Genomic DNA, 17,082 nt, shown 5'->3' with positions numbered 1-17,082 from the left:
GACGACACCACCATCGCCACAACCATCGTGCCTCATCCACCACCATTCTAGTCGTCCATAACCGTCAGTCACATCATGTCACTATAAGAGTTGTTTTTTTTTTTTTTAAATGACGGAGTGGATGTAAGTCATCTAATCATTACATTATTATTATTTTTATTTTTAATTAATTAAAATAAAAGAACTAAAAATTCACTACAAAAATATTGCATTAAAATTAGAACACCACGTTAAAATTTAATAATAATAATAATAATAATAATAATAATAATATAATAACAATAATAATACATAAAGAGTACTTAAAAATATATTACTTATGAAGCTTATATTTTTTTCAATAATGTTATCCCTTTTTAAGCGGGTTATACCCCGAGCATGTTCGGTAAGTTGGTCAATCAGTTTCTGTAAAAAGGCGAGATCATTGTCTGATTTCCTCTTTTTCGGTATCTCGGCGAATTCCATATTGGATTGAGAATTTTGTTTCATTACTTGAAGACGTTGATTCCCAAGATAGTGTATATCGGTGAGTCGATGGTTCATTTCGTTTCGTTGAATTCATTTTTTTATTTCGACACCCGCACCCGTCGACAACGACCTCATCACTTTCCCCTCTCCATGACTTCTTCTACCACCGGGTCATGCATCTCCACATACTCATCCTCTCTATCACCGTTATCATCATCGTTTAAGTTGAAGTTTCGAACATCGGAATTCGGCATTTCTGATCAACTAAGGACGAGGTTTTGGACCTTTTTGGTTTTCGCCTACTTCCGACCCGATGGAGGATACAACGTGATGTGACACCTGACTATTAAGCTTAATCAGGTACTAATATAATCCGTGATTATATGAATAAAATATTATAATTAATGAAATAATGTTATTTTAGTCCAAAAAATCCAAAAATATATGAGTTATATTCTATTATGTTCAAAAAGTTAAATTTTATCGCGTAGCGAACACTGCGCGAAAAGAACACTGACGACGACCCGGATATCGTTAAAAGTCCAAAAATATTCATAAACGACGGGAATAATTTAAACTAATATATTATTAGTGAAATATTAATAATAGTTCCTAAATTTATTGTTAGAGGTTTCGGTTTGCGAAAATTAGAAAATAAGCGAGTAGAAGCCGGTAAAGGACACCATAAGGACCCGAACCCAACTATCTCTAAAATTTTAATTTTAGGCTAGCATTGTAGGTAATTTTATGGTGGATTTAGTGGTCAAGTTAGTTTGGTACAAAACATCACCTAACTTGTTATATTTTATAAAAATGTGACAAAGTGGGTTAGAATTATATAAGTTTATTCAAAAATTAAATTAAAATACCCCCCCCCCCCCCAATATAAGCCATCCCCATCACAACCCTATCTTTCTAGGTTTGCTTTCTTAGAGACTTTAAGCGTATGTATGTGTTACACTTCATCCAAAATCCTCACACATGTTTCAACACCCTCATACTTTTAAACACAATCACCACTCCACATTCCAAAACACCCCACCTCTCTCCTCCATTCCTCCTTGTTTGGTCGCCACTACTCCCCCACCTCTATTTTCCTTATTTTCACTACATATTTCCATTACATATGCAAAACTCTAAGTTTGATTCAAGGATTAAGTAGATGGAAGCAATATATGAGGATTCAAGCAAGAAGCACACCGTTAGAGATCCATAAAGCTTACCATCTCTTACATTTCTCAAACCCTAAGGGTAACTCTTGATTTCTTAAGTCTTGAAGTTAAATCTTGTTCATACATCTTTAAAGAGTTCACACAAACATGCAAACACATAAACATTTGTAAAATGGAACAATGGTATGATGTGTGTGAGCCGTGAGGACTATATGTGTGTGTGTGTGTGTGTCGTACACACATACATGCATGCGTGTATTTTGCTTCCATTCTTAAGTTTAATAATGTTTGGTGTGATGATTCTTGAGGTTTGAAAGATGAAATGAGTTTGTAGAGAGAGAAATCCGTGTGTAAGAGAAAAAGAATATGAATGTGTGTGTTCAAGTGTTACATACTTACATGCATGCTTAAATCTAGATGTTAAGGTTTGATTTTGTTAAAAATAGGATTGATTATGGTGATTTTGAAAGTTTGATGATAAAAAGTATGATAATATGAAATTAAAAGTTAGAAGTTTTGAAAACCCACTTAAAATACGATGAGTACATTCATGTTACTTGAAGCTTGATAGAATGCATGCATGATACATGAACTAGTTTTGAATGACTAAAGCCTTTGAAAGATTAATCTTGTTTTAGTTATTAAAGTCAGGATATGGACATGTTACATGCTCATGAAATCTGATTATAAGTGATAAATGATATGTGATAAATGTTAAATGATTACCTAGGTTGGGTCACATTGCATGTGACAGAACAAACTTAGGATAAACAATGAATGCATACTTTAATTAGTTAAAAACGCTATTTTATGATAGATAATAAAATCTGGACATTTCTAAGTATCACATGATTAAAGTAGTTAATTTTTATGTGTTATATGAAGTACATGCTTCACTTGGTGAAATTTAAGTGTCGGTTGCCCAAATAGTCGAAAAATTCGACTTTTAATGCGAAACCCACGAGATTTTAGGTGTTGTATTGAAACAGCCCCTAAAACTCAAAACTCATATACATTACATAATATAGAGAAGTGTGTCTTTTTGAGTGTGTGTTTGGCTAGTATGGAATGCGAGATCTAGGGTTTTTGGAGGACTAAGAAGCTTTTATGCCCATGGACCTTCCAATCACATATTCATCCCTACAAGTCCATATTAATACCAATCCCACTCTTAATTATCTAAATAAATAAACAATTAACCCCTTTTAATAATAAAATTTCAATTTTATTATTTTCTCAAAATTTGGGTCGTTACAAGTCTACCCTCCTGAAAAGAGGTTCCTTCCTTGAAACTTGCTTAGTCCTAGCAAAAAGAATACCTCTTGTATTCTCATTCTTTCTTGAACTAGTCTTAGCTTCTTAGCTTACCGGCTTATCCTTTGTCACACAATCATTGAGTGATGCTCATGAGATTTAGCTGTTTTAGGTAGCTTGTCCATGAAGTCCCTAATGATATGCTTCCTTGTTCAACTTAGCAAATCTCGTCTCATTTCTTAAGAGACATTGCCTTATACTATTATAACACTACTATTTACAATGACTTAAAGGTCATGCATCACATGATCATGATTCACAATACAAAACCATTCATGACAAATTCATATTATAATTAATTTAAACAGTCACCGGTCTAGACTTCAATATAAAACGACACACATCAATTCATTAATTGTCATACACAAAATAAAACTTATGACTAGTAACTAGTCTTCTTGAATGGTCGTCTCTAAGCATACTGAGAATACTGTTAAGCCTCAAGCATTCTTCTCCGCTCTACCTTCTTCCCCTGGCTTCCTGCAATCCCTTGCTATGTGTCAATGCCCTCCGCAATTGTGACGCCTATGGTGATCTTTGCACTCCCATGAGGAATGCCCTATTTTCCCACACATAAAATGGACACCCAATCCCATTCTATACTCTCCCGGGTGTTTCCTCCCACATTTTCCACATGCAGTGGGCTCATCCTTCCTTACCTTCTTCTTAAGCGATCCCTCTTCAATAGTATCATCTTGTTTTGAGGCTAGGTTCTTTCTTTTTGTTTCAATTTCCTCCTCGTCACCGATGGCAAGGTCATCATAAACAATCTCAGCCAATTCCATAGATGAATCAAATGTTGTGGGTTTATTAGCCCTAACCAACGTTCGGACATTTTGTGGTAGTCCTCTTATGTAGCACTTGATTCTCTTCACTTCAGTATTAACCATGTCAGGAACCAGCCTAGACATACGATTTAACTCGGTGGTGTACTCGCGGTGTGTCTTTTTACCCGTCTTTAGATTCAGAAATATCAACTCTGCCCTTTCTACCTCCGCATCGGCACAAAAACGCTTCATCACCATCGCTATCAATACTCCCACCTCAATGCCTTAATCTCATCTGGAGTCTTTCTTTGCTCAACTGACTCCCACCAGAAGAGGGCTTCATCACCAAAAGACTGAGTAGCAAACCCAACTACTTGATTGGGACGACATTCACTGATTAGAATAACCTTGTCCATAGCGGTTATCCATTGGAGAGTAGCTACTACATCTCCCAAACCAGCCAATTTCTTTGGGTCACAACCCTTGAACAGTCTGTAGGTGCACACACCATGATCCTTTTCCTTCTTACCAATCCTCACAGACCGGACTTCGCTCGAGTCACCTTTTTCAGTTCATCATCTTTCTCATCACCTTCCCCAGCTTGCTCAGTAGTTTTGGTGTTACCTCCAGTAGAATTTTCAGGCTGTAGGTTCTTCACCGCATTGGCCATAGCTTGAGCAATGGCAGCTCGAATGGCGGGGTCTAGTTAAAACCCTTCATTGTTACTCTAGTGTGTTAGAGTTACGCTGGTCTCGTACATCGAGTTTTCTTGTATCGCTTCAGGCACTGCACTGATAGCACGAGGCCTCCTACGACGTCCAACACAACCTCCACGTTCTTGGTTGTGTATTCTTACACCCGCCATGATAATTCTATCAGGGAAAACACAAACGTTATCATTAGAGGGATTATTTAGTACAAGACTTGTAAGGTAAACAGTTAATTACAGTGGCCAGTTATAATTAACTAATCACGTTACTCCCCTTGTCTTACATACTTCCCTTTGTGATCACACTTGTGCTAAACTCTACAGCTTACTTGCATTAATCACACAATCATACTATAAGCATTCTTAACACCTTATCTCTAGAAATTAAGCAAGCATTCACAACATGTTACACCAAAGCATACATTCTATCAAATGAATTAAATCATGTACGTTAGTAGATACCTTTATTCATACTATATCAAACATTCTAACATTCAAATGAATTGTATTCTTACTACTTGCGAGCTTGCTTGAGTGGCATACGGCTATCCATATTGGCTTTCTCCTTCGGTCCCATTTCTGTTTGAGTCTAAGTATGAAAGGATGCTTAAATCTCTCAAACTTTTGTTCTGATACCAACTTGTAAGGCCTCGGACCTGGGAGCCCTACTTTAAGGTTGGATTTACTCATAAATATAGTTTGTTACAGCGGAAGCATGTACAGTTTGCAGCAGAAACTAAAACTTTTACATTTAACTTCTTTCTCTAACTAATCTTCAATATGGATAGTCTCACACGCACCTTAAGCTCGCCACGTCATCAACAATACCTGCATGCATACTAAAAGTCAGCTACACATTGAGTGAGTTCTAGCTTTATTCTTTGCATAGTGGGCTTTGAACTTGCAAGCCTAGTTTTTCTTTTGGTGTTCGGTTCGGATATCGGGTTTGGGGGTTCGGATATCAGGCTCAGGTAACAAGTTTCGGAGTCGGATCCTGGCTATGGTGTTTGGAGTTCGGGTTTAGCCTAATATTGTTCGGATCTTGACTTGGGTTGTTCGGGCTTCGGATATCGGACTGGACCTGTTCAGATATGGCTGTGTTCGGGTATTAGGCTCAAACTATTCGGTGTTCTGGGCTTGTTCAAGGTTTTGGTCCATTATCCTTGCTGAGTGACTATAATTCCTTGCTATTTGTGTGAAAATATGTTTCCCCGAAATGTAGGGGAAAATACGTCAGCGATATGCTGGTGAATTGTGGACTCTAAAACATTTATAAATATTTGACTAACAAGATAGTTTTTGTAACATTTCGGGTTTCCGTTTAATGCTTTTGTAATCGTTACCCGACCCGGTTCGTGTTCGGGTGAGTTATTAATAAAAAATTTCTTTTATTTAATTATTTCTTTTATATATTTATTATTAAACTATCAAAGAATAGCAAAAACAACCCCTAAACTAACCTTAATTCCCTTTTTGCACCCATCTCTAAAGTTTAAGGACCAATATGCAAATATTACTCAAAAAAATTAAAATAATAAAAAAACCTATTTCTTCTTCTTCCCTCCTTCTCCTTCGGTTGACACTCAAAACCCACTTGCTTGGACCTTAATTCTCGGTTTTAATCAAGAAATTGATCTCATGGAATTGTTAACTACCACTTTTCATTTTGTTCTTTTCCTCCATTTTTTTTAATAATCCATTTTATGTTTAATAATCCATTTTATGTTTCATTGCTTAATGATGCAGGTTTTATTGACAGGTGAGAAAGTAGGGTTTGGGATGGGCAAGACCCGAAAAGATGTTCAACAAAAAGCTGCTGAGAATGCCCTTCGCAGCTTATCTGGTTAGATTTTTTATTAATTAATTTTTTTACTGAAAATAAAACTGTGTCAGGTGATTGTATTTATAAGTTATAAGTTCATAATATATGCTTGTTGTTATGACATTGCAGATAAATATGTCACATCCCTATTCGCACAATCTGAAGCTGCACGCAGAGATCTTGATAGCCAGCCCGTGGATGGAGAGAATGGCTTTCTGTGGGAATCGGATTCGGATGAATATGAGGTGAGAATCAAATACATCCTAGTTTTTTGTATTTTCTAAATAGTCATATATTGTAATAGGCTAACTTCATTGCGTTATGTTTGTACGTAAAATAGCGACTGTATAGGTTGACTAGACGTTCCTCCTAAGCGGGATAGCTAGTACAAAAGCGAGTCAAGGGAAAGAAGTAATTAGAGACAAGGTCAACTTTCAGGTTTGAAATCGCTTCAAACGGACACTTTAATTATAGAAAACGAATCAATTTACAACGAATACAATCAATGCAATCCATGGCTGCCTATGGCTTCATTACGCTATATAAACACAACGAGAATTCAATTAATTGTGCACACGCATTCCTCTCAATCTCGCGAATCAAAACCCTAACCTAATTGCCCTATAAGAAGCCGTTAAGACTTGATTTGGGTTCGAGTCCAGACCACAGAGTCCAGTTCGTCGTTCTCCCCTGTTTCTTCACCAACTCCGGTAATTGAATTGTGCATCTAGTTCGTCATTAACCTAATAACGTAAGCCCTAAGTCAATTTTAATCAATCATCGATCAAACGAACCAATTTAAGATCTAGGGTTTATGGGTATTATGATGAACATTGAATCTGTATATTTGTATATTTTAGTTTGTAGTCTTAAATGAATTAGGCACCTGCCATGATAGCAGGTGCATCACAAGTTAACTTCGAATCAACCTGCATGCGCGGGTTCGAACCCCTCCAGGCCCGGTTTTGTTTATTTTGTTTATATATTAATTTTTAATTGTTCTAATATTGATAAATTAATAAATAAACATTATTTTAATGAAACCGAACCCAAGAAGTGTTATTTTGGCCATGGCTTCACGTCATATATATATTTTTCCTATCTACAAGTATGTAAATATATATATACACATAAACATAGATATATATACATATAATACTATAAAACAAATATTATTTTATTTATTTGTTCATATTTATTTATTCATTTATATATAGTACTAAACCTATCTAGTTCAAGAGTCCGAATAAATTCTCCCATGTTATATATATATTTATATATATATATATATATATATGAATTTGTTTTTTTTAATTAATGTTCATTTAAAATATATTAATACTTAATATTGGTTATTATTTATTTATAAAATATAATTACTTGAAAATATAAGCATGGATAAAATATATCGCTTATCTTATTTACCAAATAATAATATTAACATTAATAATAATAATAATAACAATAATAAGTAGAATGATTGAAACCCTAAAAGACTCCAAATTTATCAAACAGATTAAATCGCAATAATGACTAATAATATCTCATCAAATCTCAAATCATTATTAATTCTTTTCCGCATTTATTAATACTATCGTTAAACAATTAGAGCATCCTTGTTGACGTATCTCGAAGGCTTGAACGTGTTTATCCTCACTTTTTATTATTATCTCATCCCCATTAACCCACCTATAAGGTAATTAATTCACATCCCCCTTTTTACCGTTTTATATTTTGGGGGCGTTATGCGTTCACAACTCAATCATTTTATTTCACTACAATTCCATTATTTGCGTTATATGATATTGCTCAATTAGTTATACGTGCAAATGTGACTATGTGTTTTATTTTATGTTTTGGTGGTTGGTATCTCATCCTCATTAGTATGATCATACGACGTCGGAGTAGCTCGTTATCCATGGGATTCGAGTGAAAAGACAACTTTTATATTATTGTTATGTTATTGTTATGCTAGTTGTAGTATTTCATACTTACGCAAGGAATTGTCATTTTTAATATTATAGGTATTCAAAAACCGTGATTACTTGCTCACCTTTATGTTGACAAACTATGTATTTTCCCGCATGTTGCGGGTAGCTCTATTGGATGAAGCAAGAGGTTTAAAAAGTAGATTCGACCTTAGGATGCATGATGATGAACTTATTTAAATTATTTTTAATTGTAACGTTTACATTTCTTGTGAGACAATGTTTGTGCTTTCCGTATTTGAGATTATATGAAATAAATAATTTAGATATTGACACGTTTATTCACTTAGTGTCTTTTGAGCTATGATACAGTTATGTCGCGCCCCGGCATATTCTGCCATAGGTTGGGGTGTGACAGATTGGTATCAGAGCCGAAGGCTATAAGATAGGTGGTTAGACGTAATGAACTCGTAGTATGTTTAGGGTCCCTATACTTGTTCCTAAACATGCACCCTACTTGTTTAAATTTTTGTTCATAGCTTTTTATTTAAATTGTTTATCATATACAAATGTACACGAAATCACACACTTATTCCGAGGCTATGCCTAAAAATCATTTTTTTCAAAATTTTAGGACGATTTTTAATCGGGAAATCCTTAAGAATTCCCCCTTTTACCTGCCCCCTCCTTGAGGATGATTCGTGTAACGGATACGTAATAACTGTAAGGGGGACACACCTGTACACCGATCCCTTGACACCAAGGCTTGCGAGCCTAAGGAAGTGCAATGCGCATAAATCTCAATCAGCCGTGAGACTTGGTTTCCTTCCTGGAGGGTGAGGTGTGAGTGTGAAACTTGTTAGGCCAAAGCGTGTCACACCAAACGTACACGAATCTATTACCCTCAGTGTATCAATCATGGCCACGTGACGATCACATCCTTAATTTATAACTGAATTCACGGTGATACGTGGCTAAACTCGGTTTTCCATATTGTGTTTTAGTTGAATAGTTGGGTGAAGTACACAAATACGGGGTGGTTCCTGAAGTACTTCAACCATCTATCTCAACACCCTTCACAACTCAATTTTAATCAATTTTATTTGGTTTTTCAATATTTTCATTTCGTTGGAAGGAACCATGGTGGTTCATGAAATCCTAATCAACAAATGAAACCCCATATTTCAATTTTAAGTTATGTTATAACTACTTATTTATTTATGGATTTATTTTATTTATTATTCCTCATTACGTCAACACATACAAAATCACGTCTCAAAAATGACCTCATTCTCAACCTTAACCACAAACTCAACCTCAAATTGTTAAATAGAATTCACAAGTATCAACTTATATAAACTCATACATTTACAACAATTACCCAAGTCTCATAAATTTTACACATTTGATCCTTGCAGTATGTCTTCCCGTCTCATTAACCGTACCCGCCGCACCGGCTAATCTAGCCGTCGCATGTCATCTCGCATTACGAAGGGAATCGTGGAAGCCCTCCCAATGGTCATCTCTCAACTCCAAGTCGTGAATGCTGCTAATGTTCCCGCAAACACTTATGTTTTCACTAGCAAGCAATTCACCAACGCTAACCCGACCGATTACTTTGGGACTGAGGGTGCTACAACCCTTCTTCAATGGTTCGAGCACATGGAGAGCGTGTTCCTCCACTGTGCATGTCCGGAAGATAAGATGACCATATATGCATCAAGTGTTTTAAAACGAGTGCCCTTACTTGGTGGAATAGCAAAAAGAAAGACCTAGGGGCTGAGGTTGCCATGGCCTTGCCATAGGATGACCTCAAGAAGCTCATGTTAGACCAATTCTGCCCGAAATATGAACTCCGGAAGTTGGAAGAAGAATTCTGGAATTTGAAGCAAGAGGGAGGTGATAATACCGCTTACAACCATCGGTTCCACGAATTGAGCGTCCTTATCCCGCATATGGTTACCCCTTTGGAGCATGCCATTGATAAGTACATCATGGGTTTGCTGATGCAAATCCAAGATTCCATCCTTAGTCGTGACCCGAAAGAACTTCATTGATGCCGTCACCCTAGCCGGTACCCTCACTGAAAAACCATGTTAAGGCCGGGACCTTGATGCGGTAAAGTTCTAAGAAGCCCAATGATAAGCCCGCATCCGGGCCCGTTGTAGAGTCCAAGCCTGAATCCTCAAAGCCCGAATCCTCCAAACACAACCACAACTCCTCCCATTACCGCAATAACAAACGAAGCCCAATTCACAAAATTTTGTTTCAGCCCAACCACAAGCCCAACAAGCCCCTCCAACCAAGAAACCATTCACCGGACCACACCCATGTTGCAACACTTGCAAACGTCACCATCCGGCCCATCCACTTGCCGAGGGTGCACCAATTGCCACCGATTCGGTCACCTCACCCAATACTACCGAGAAGCACCCCATGTACAAGCCGCTCCATCACGGTTCGCACCATGAAACCAACCCAACCGGGCCATCCCTCGTGCTTCAATCATTAACACCATTTGGGCTTGCTATAACTGCGGTGATCAAAACCACCTCCGCAACGTGTGTCCTCGATTCGCTCAATCCCATCAAGCCTTTGTTGCCCCACAACCTTACTACACCTCCCAAGCCTACCAAGTTCAAACTTACCAACCTCAATTACCCCAACTCATGCCTCCTCCAAATCCTCAAGCTCAACCCATGCTCATGCAAGCCTACGAAGCTCCAACCCCTCAAGCTTCAACTTCCCAAACCAAGCACCTCAAGGAACTCAAGGGTGAGCTTTCACCATCAATGCTAATCAAGCCCGAAATTCGAACGATGTGGTGAACGATACATTTCTAGTTAACAAGCATCATACGTCGGTATTATTTGATTCGGGAGTCGGTAGGAGTTTCATTTCCTTTGATTTTGAGTACATACATGATGTGCCCCATAGTAATTGTCTAAACCCTTCATGGTAGAGATAGCTAATGTAGTTCGATCATTATTGACTCCGTTGTCCGTAATTACACGCTTACCCTTAATGGGCAAAATTTTTCCATTGATCTTATTCTGATGCAAATGAGTAGCTTCGACGTCATCATTGGTATGGATTAGCTCTCTCTTCACCATGCCGAAATTCTATGTTTCGAGAAGATTATTCGTATCCCCATCGAAGGTGGCGTAATTCTAAACGTCGCCGGAGAAAGACCCCTCTCAAAGCTAAACCTCATGTCGTGCCTTGAAGCCCAACGTTATTTGCACAAGAAGTATGTCGCCTTCTTAGCCCATGTCACCATAAAGGCCCACGAAGAAAAGCAACTTTCCGATATTCCAATTATTCGCGATTTCCCCGAAGTCTTTCCCGAAGATGTTTCCGGGCTCCCTCCCATACATCAAGTGAAGTTCCGTATTGATCTTGTACCCGGAGCAAACCCTACAGCCAAAGCACCGTACCATCTTGCACCCTCCGAGATGCAAGAACTCTCCAATCAAATTCAAGAACTCACGACAAGGGTTTCATTCGCTCAAGTTCGTCTCCATGGGGTGCATCCATTTTGTTCGTCAAGAAGAAGGATGGTACTCTTCGTATATGTATCGATTAACGAGAGCTTAATAAGCTTACCATCAAGAACCGTTATCACCTTCCGCGCATCGACGATCTATTCGATCAACTTCAAGGATCCGCGTCTTTCTCCAAGATTGATCTCCGTTCGGGTTATCACCAACTTCGTGTCCACGGGGATGACATACCCAAGACTGCTTTCCGTACTCGTTATGGCACTTTCAATTCCGAGTTATGCCTTTTGGGTTGACTAATGCTCCCGCCATTTTCATGGATCTTATGAATCGCATTTGTAAACCCTACCTCGACAAGTTCGTGATTCTTTTCATCGACGACATCTTGATATATTCTAAATCTGAGGACGAACACAAAGATCATTTGCGTGCCATTCTTGATTTTTTGCGAAAGGAACAAATTTATGCTAAATTCTTCAAATGCGAATTTTGGCTAAAGCAAGTTCAATTCTTGGGGCACATCGTCAACGACATGGGTATTCACGTTGACCTCGCTAAAATCGAAGCCGTTAAAAATTGGAAAACCCCGTCCTCTCCAATGGAGGTTCGCTCATTTCTTGGTTTAGCGGGATATTACCATCGTTTCATCCGCAGCTTTTCGAAGATTGCTTCACCCCTTACCGCATTAACCCACAAAGGGAAAGTCTATGAAAGGGGTCCCGAACAAGAAAAAGCGTTTCAAACCCTAAAGGACATGCTTTGCAATGCTCCTATCCTTGCTCTTCCTGAGGGCAACGATGATTTTGTTGTGTTTTGCGACGCTTCTATCCAAGGTCTCGGTTGTATTCTTATGCAACGAGACAAGGTCATTGCCTCCGCTTCGCGTCAACTCAAGTTTCACGATAAAAATTACACGACGCACGATCTCGAACTTGGTGCGGTCGTGTTTGCCTTGAAAATTTGGAGACACTATCTTATGGCACGAAATGTGTGGTCTTCACCGACCATAAGAGTTTGCAACACATATTCAACCAAAAAGACTCAACATGAGACAAAGACAATGGACTGTATTGTTAAGCGACTACGATTGCGAGATTCGCTACCACCCCGGGAAAGCAAATGTCGTGGCCGATGCTCTTAGTCGTAAGAGTCACATTAAAACTCTACAAGTGGCAACGATTCAAACGCTTGGGATACTCACTTACCACTTGTAGAGTTTTCCTACAATAATAGCTTTCACACTAGTATTGGCATGGCACCCTTTAAAGCTCTCTATGGTCGAAAATGTCGTTCCCCGATTCGTTGGAACGAGATTGGTGAATCACAAATCACCCGTCCCAAGCTTGTTCAAGAAACTTCCGACTGGATTGCTCTTATTCGTCAGAATATTCTTGTCCCTCGTAGCGTCAAAAGAGCTACGCCGATAAGTGCCGTAAACTTCTCGATTTTAATGTTGGTGATCGAAATCTCCTCAAAGTATCTCTTTGGAAGGGAGTAGTTCGATTTGGTAAAAGAAACAAGTTATCTCCTCGTTTTGTTGGCCCGTTTGAAATCGTTGAAAGGGTTGGTCGAGTTGCTTATCGTCTCGATCTTCCCGAAGAGCTCTCCAATGTTCATCTGACTTTTCACGTTTCCAATCTCAAGAAGTGCTTAGCCGAGGGGAATCTCCACATACCCCTCGACGAAGTACAAGTTGATGAATCTATGCGTGCGATCGAGAAACCCGTTGAGATCGTGGATCGTATAAACATACGTGTATATATTATTCCAAAATATACCATACTACAAGTAAGCCATCCTTAGTCACTAATGACTAACTAACATCCCTAATCATAGGCCATATGGTAACACATGTGTAAACATACATACATAACATCCCAAGATGTACCATAATACAAGTAAGCCATCCTTAGTCACTAAGACTAACTAACATCCCTAATCATAGGCCATATGGTAACACATGTGTAAACATACATACATAACATCCCAAGATGTACCATAATACAAGTAAGCCTATGGGCCATAAGGTAACACATGTGTATACATACATAATTAACCTCCCAAACATACCATAATACAAACAAGCCTATGGGAAATCGTTTAAACGGTTCATCATGTAAAATCAGTTGGGTGTGTATGCTAGCCCAAAACTTGAAAAGAGTAAAAAAGGGCATCATAAACTCACCTGAGACAAGGCACGAAATCACCACGAGCTAGAGAACCCATAAGTATCCTCCATAACTCAAACGCCTGTCGGTTTACATACAATCATCACTAACGGTACCGAAATAACTAGTTTATCCTACGAGGCGTTCTAATATGGTTCACGTTACCTAAAGCCTCAACCTCACCAAGTTTGTTTAAAACAGCCCCCTGGGGCTTTATATTTACCAAAACCACCGATAGGTGTTCCCGAGAATAAAGAATTCCCAAATTACCCCCAGAAGTGCTAGGTGAGACGAATATACGCATTTAAGAGTTGTTTAGGCACTTAACATCCAACTCAGCCCCATTTGGACCCAATATGCTAAATTTCATAGCCTACTAGCCCACACGACACTACACGAGTTGGATGGGTCGGTAACTCGCAAGCACAACGCACCAACTATTCAATAAACGTGAATTCGCGTGGCACCGACCCGTTTGAGTAACCGACAATCAATTCAGCCCCATTATCATAAAAATTAAGTTTTCGATAGCCCGTAATACCTACCGAGGCTACACAACCTGAATTGGTTGTTAATTCCCTCAAACAACGCGGTAAACGAAACAATCAACAAACTAGACAAACGAAATCCTAGTTTTTCAATCTATCGACAATTAATCAATCAAACGAGCTTCATAGCCCACGATACTAAAGTATAACACATATTACATACCTAGGAAATGACGGAGCAAAACCTCACTTCAAACAGCCCCGACAAGAACACAATTGGACATTCACCGGTTAAGCCTAAAACGAACGTATCAATCAATTGCAGATTTTAGCATGCGAAGATGCATTTTATGACATCAGAAAACCATGGAAATAAATTATGAAATTTTTACCAGAGTTTAATAAATGTTTTAAGCTTTTAAAAATATTTTTTTTATATTTTTACAATGCACACAAAAATCATACAAATTCCTCCAACACAGAAAGGTACGTGCAGCTATTTCAGCGTGCGGCAAAAGTGTTTTATTTGTTAAAAAATTATTACCAAACCAAATTAAGCGATTCCAATTGGGTTGTAATATTAACTCAAAATGTGAACTTTCATAAGTGGAATCAACCAATTTGAACTTGTCAAAAAAGAGTGAAGATGTCGGGAAGACAGACCAGAATCGGTCACTCCACATCAGCTTTGACACCCGTTTGTATAAAATCATAAAAACAATTCAAATCTCGTCCAAAAATTACAAATTATACCTTGATGGAAACTAGACTCAAATTAGAACATCATGGAATCAAGAATCGATCAAAAACAATCAATTTTCATCGAGTTACAGACCAAACAATAAACGGTTATGAATCTGTCAGGAACTGTTTTAATCAAAACTCAACCCTAACATGTTCAACAAAGGGTTTAATGGTGAAAAAGACTTGTATTAGGGTAGGAATAACCTTGAATTAGAGTTTTACACTTGGGAATCAGCTGGAGAAAGAAAAAAAATGAAGTTTGAGGCTGCTACAGCTGCTGCGATCGGACAGGGGAAAGGAAATCAGGTTTTATGTTATAATAATTGAATTTACATACTAGCCCCTCAACTTGGCAAATGGTGATAACTTGAATGAAAGGTTAATTGGTTAGACTTACGAGAATGACCAGGAGGTCCCCGAATAATGCCGGATCAATCCCGAAAATTTATACAAACTCTAAAAATGTCTCATGGCGATGAACGAAAAATGCAGGGTGTTACATACTAAACTAGCCTTCAAGTCATAAGAGGTGACGCCTTGAGCGAAAGGATGGATAAACGGACTTCTACAACGTAGTACAAGGCTCTAAATTAGAAGATGAAACCCCGTCTTTTAAACAAACTTTTATAAGCGATTGAGCCGATTAACGATATTTCTGGGCGTTACAGTACATAAGAATTACTAGAAGTAATTTCTTATCGTGATCCATTATGATTGATGGTCGGGTATTTTGTATATATATTAGTGTGATAATTATGTAGTTATAGTGAGTATATTGTTAGAACGTTGGTACTTCATACGTTCTTTTATATTTCAGGTCATTGATCGTTAACGATGATAAATTGGAGACTTGTACGAGCATGGAATGATATCTTAGGATGACTGGAGCATAACTTGAAGTCTTTGAAAGTGTTAGAAGGATTCAGGAAGAGTTTGGATGAGAAACCTAAAGCCGATGCTAAAACTGAACAAGATAGGTTGACGAAAAGCGACCAAGAAGTAAAACGAGCATATCCTGGGCTAGAAAATGAGTTACGGAACCCATAATATATGAATTTTGGGTTTCTCATTGGGAGTAATCTGAAAATGAGGTTATCTTCTATCGATCTACACGATGGGATGGGTATATGGCCATCGCACTACGCGACGGGCCTAAAAAACAAAAAAAACGGGTTTTGACCTATGTCTTCTATTTTACGAACCCTAATCAGTTATAACGACTGCCATCCATTTTGGGACGGCATGGGTTGATTCCAAGAGCCCCGGATAACCTCCAATCACCTCGGGATTCGTAGTTCATCATCCTAAATCAATAGCCGAAGACTAATCGAAGATCATGAGCGGCTGAATCCTCTTGAGTCATTCCCGAGATGTAAAGTTTGTAATTTTTCAGTATTTTCTTCGTGTATTAGAACAACTAATTTTAATTGTCTTTTGTAAATCTATGAGTATTGATTTTTAGTATTGCTGTGCATTTAGTCGGTTTAGGTTTTTGTTGATCAAAATGATTAGTTTGCCGGTTGCTATAATAATTGCTCGTAGGGTTGTGTTGACTAGTTAATTACAAGAAAGCATGAAATTGCCCTTAGTTGAGTCACACTGACAGAGACCGTTTGATAATTAGTGTCGTCTGTTAGCGATTGTGGATACCTACGGTTTAGCTTGTTAAACAATCTTTAGTTGACTTATGATAATTAATCTATTAGGTTGCATGAGAATACTGTTAATTACTTACTTGGATTCCCGGGTGTGATTTTCTTTGTTTATTGATTGAATCTTTGCTAATTACATAATTTATTTTAAAACTGAATCATTTGCTAGTGTGATAAGCACTTTTGACAAATCTTCATAATTGTTTATTTATAATTGTTTTGTAAATATAGTTAAATAACGAACAAACATATGACAATGACCACATGCTCCTCTGGATTTGATACCTGACTTACCCTGCCTATAGGTAGGTTTTTGCATGATCGGAACGTCATGGTCATCAATGATCCTA

Source organism: Bidens hawaiensis, unplaced genomic scaffold (genome assembly GCF_021521415.1).
Source record: "Bidens hawaiensis isolate Kalapana, Puna unplaced genomic scaffold, B.hawaiensis_p1.1 tig00038038_1, whole genome shotgun sequence".
In the NCBI taxonomy this organism is placed as follows: Eukaryota; Viridiplantae; Streptophyta; class Magnoliopsida; order Asterales; family Asteraceae; genus Bidens; species Bidens hawaiensis.
Note: the sequence above shows the minus strand (reverse complement) of the source record.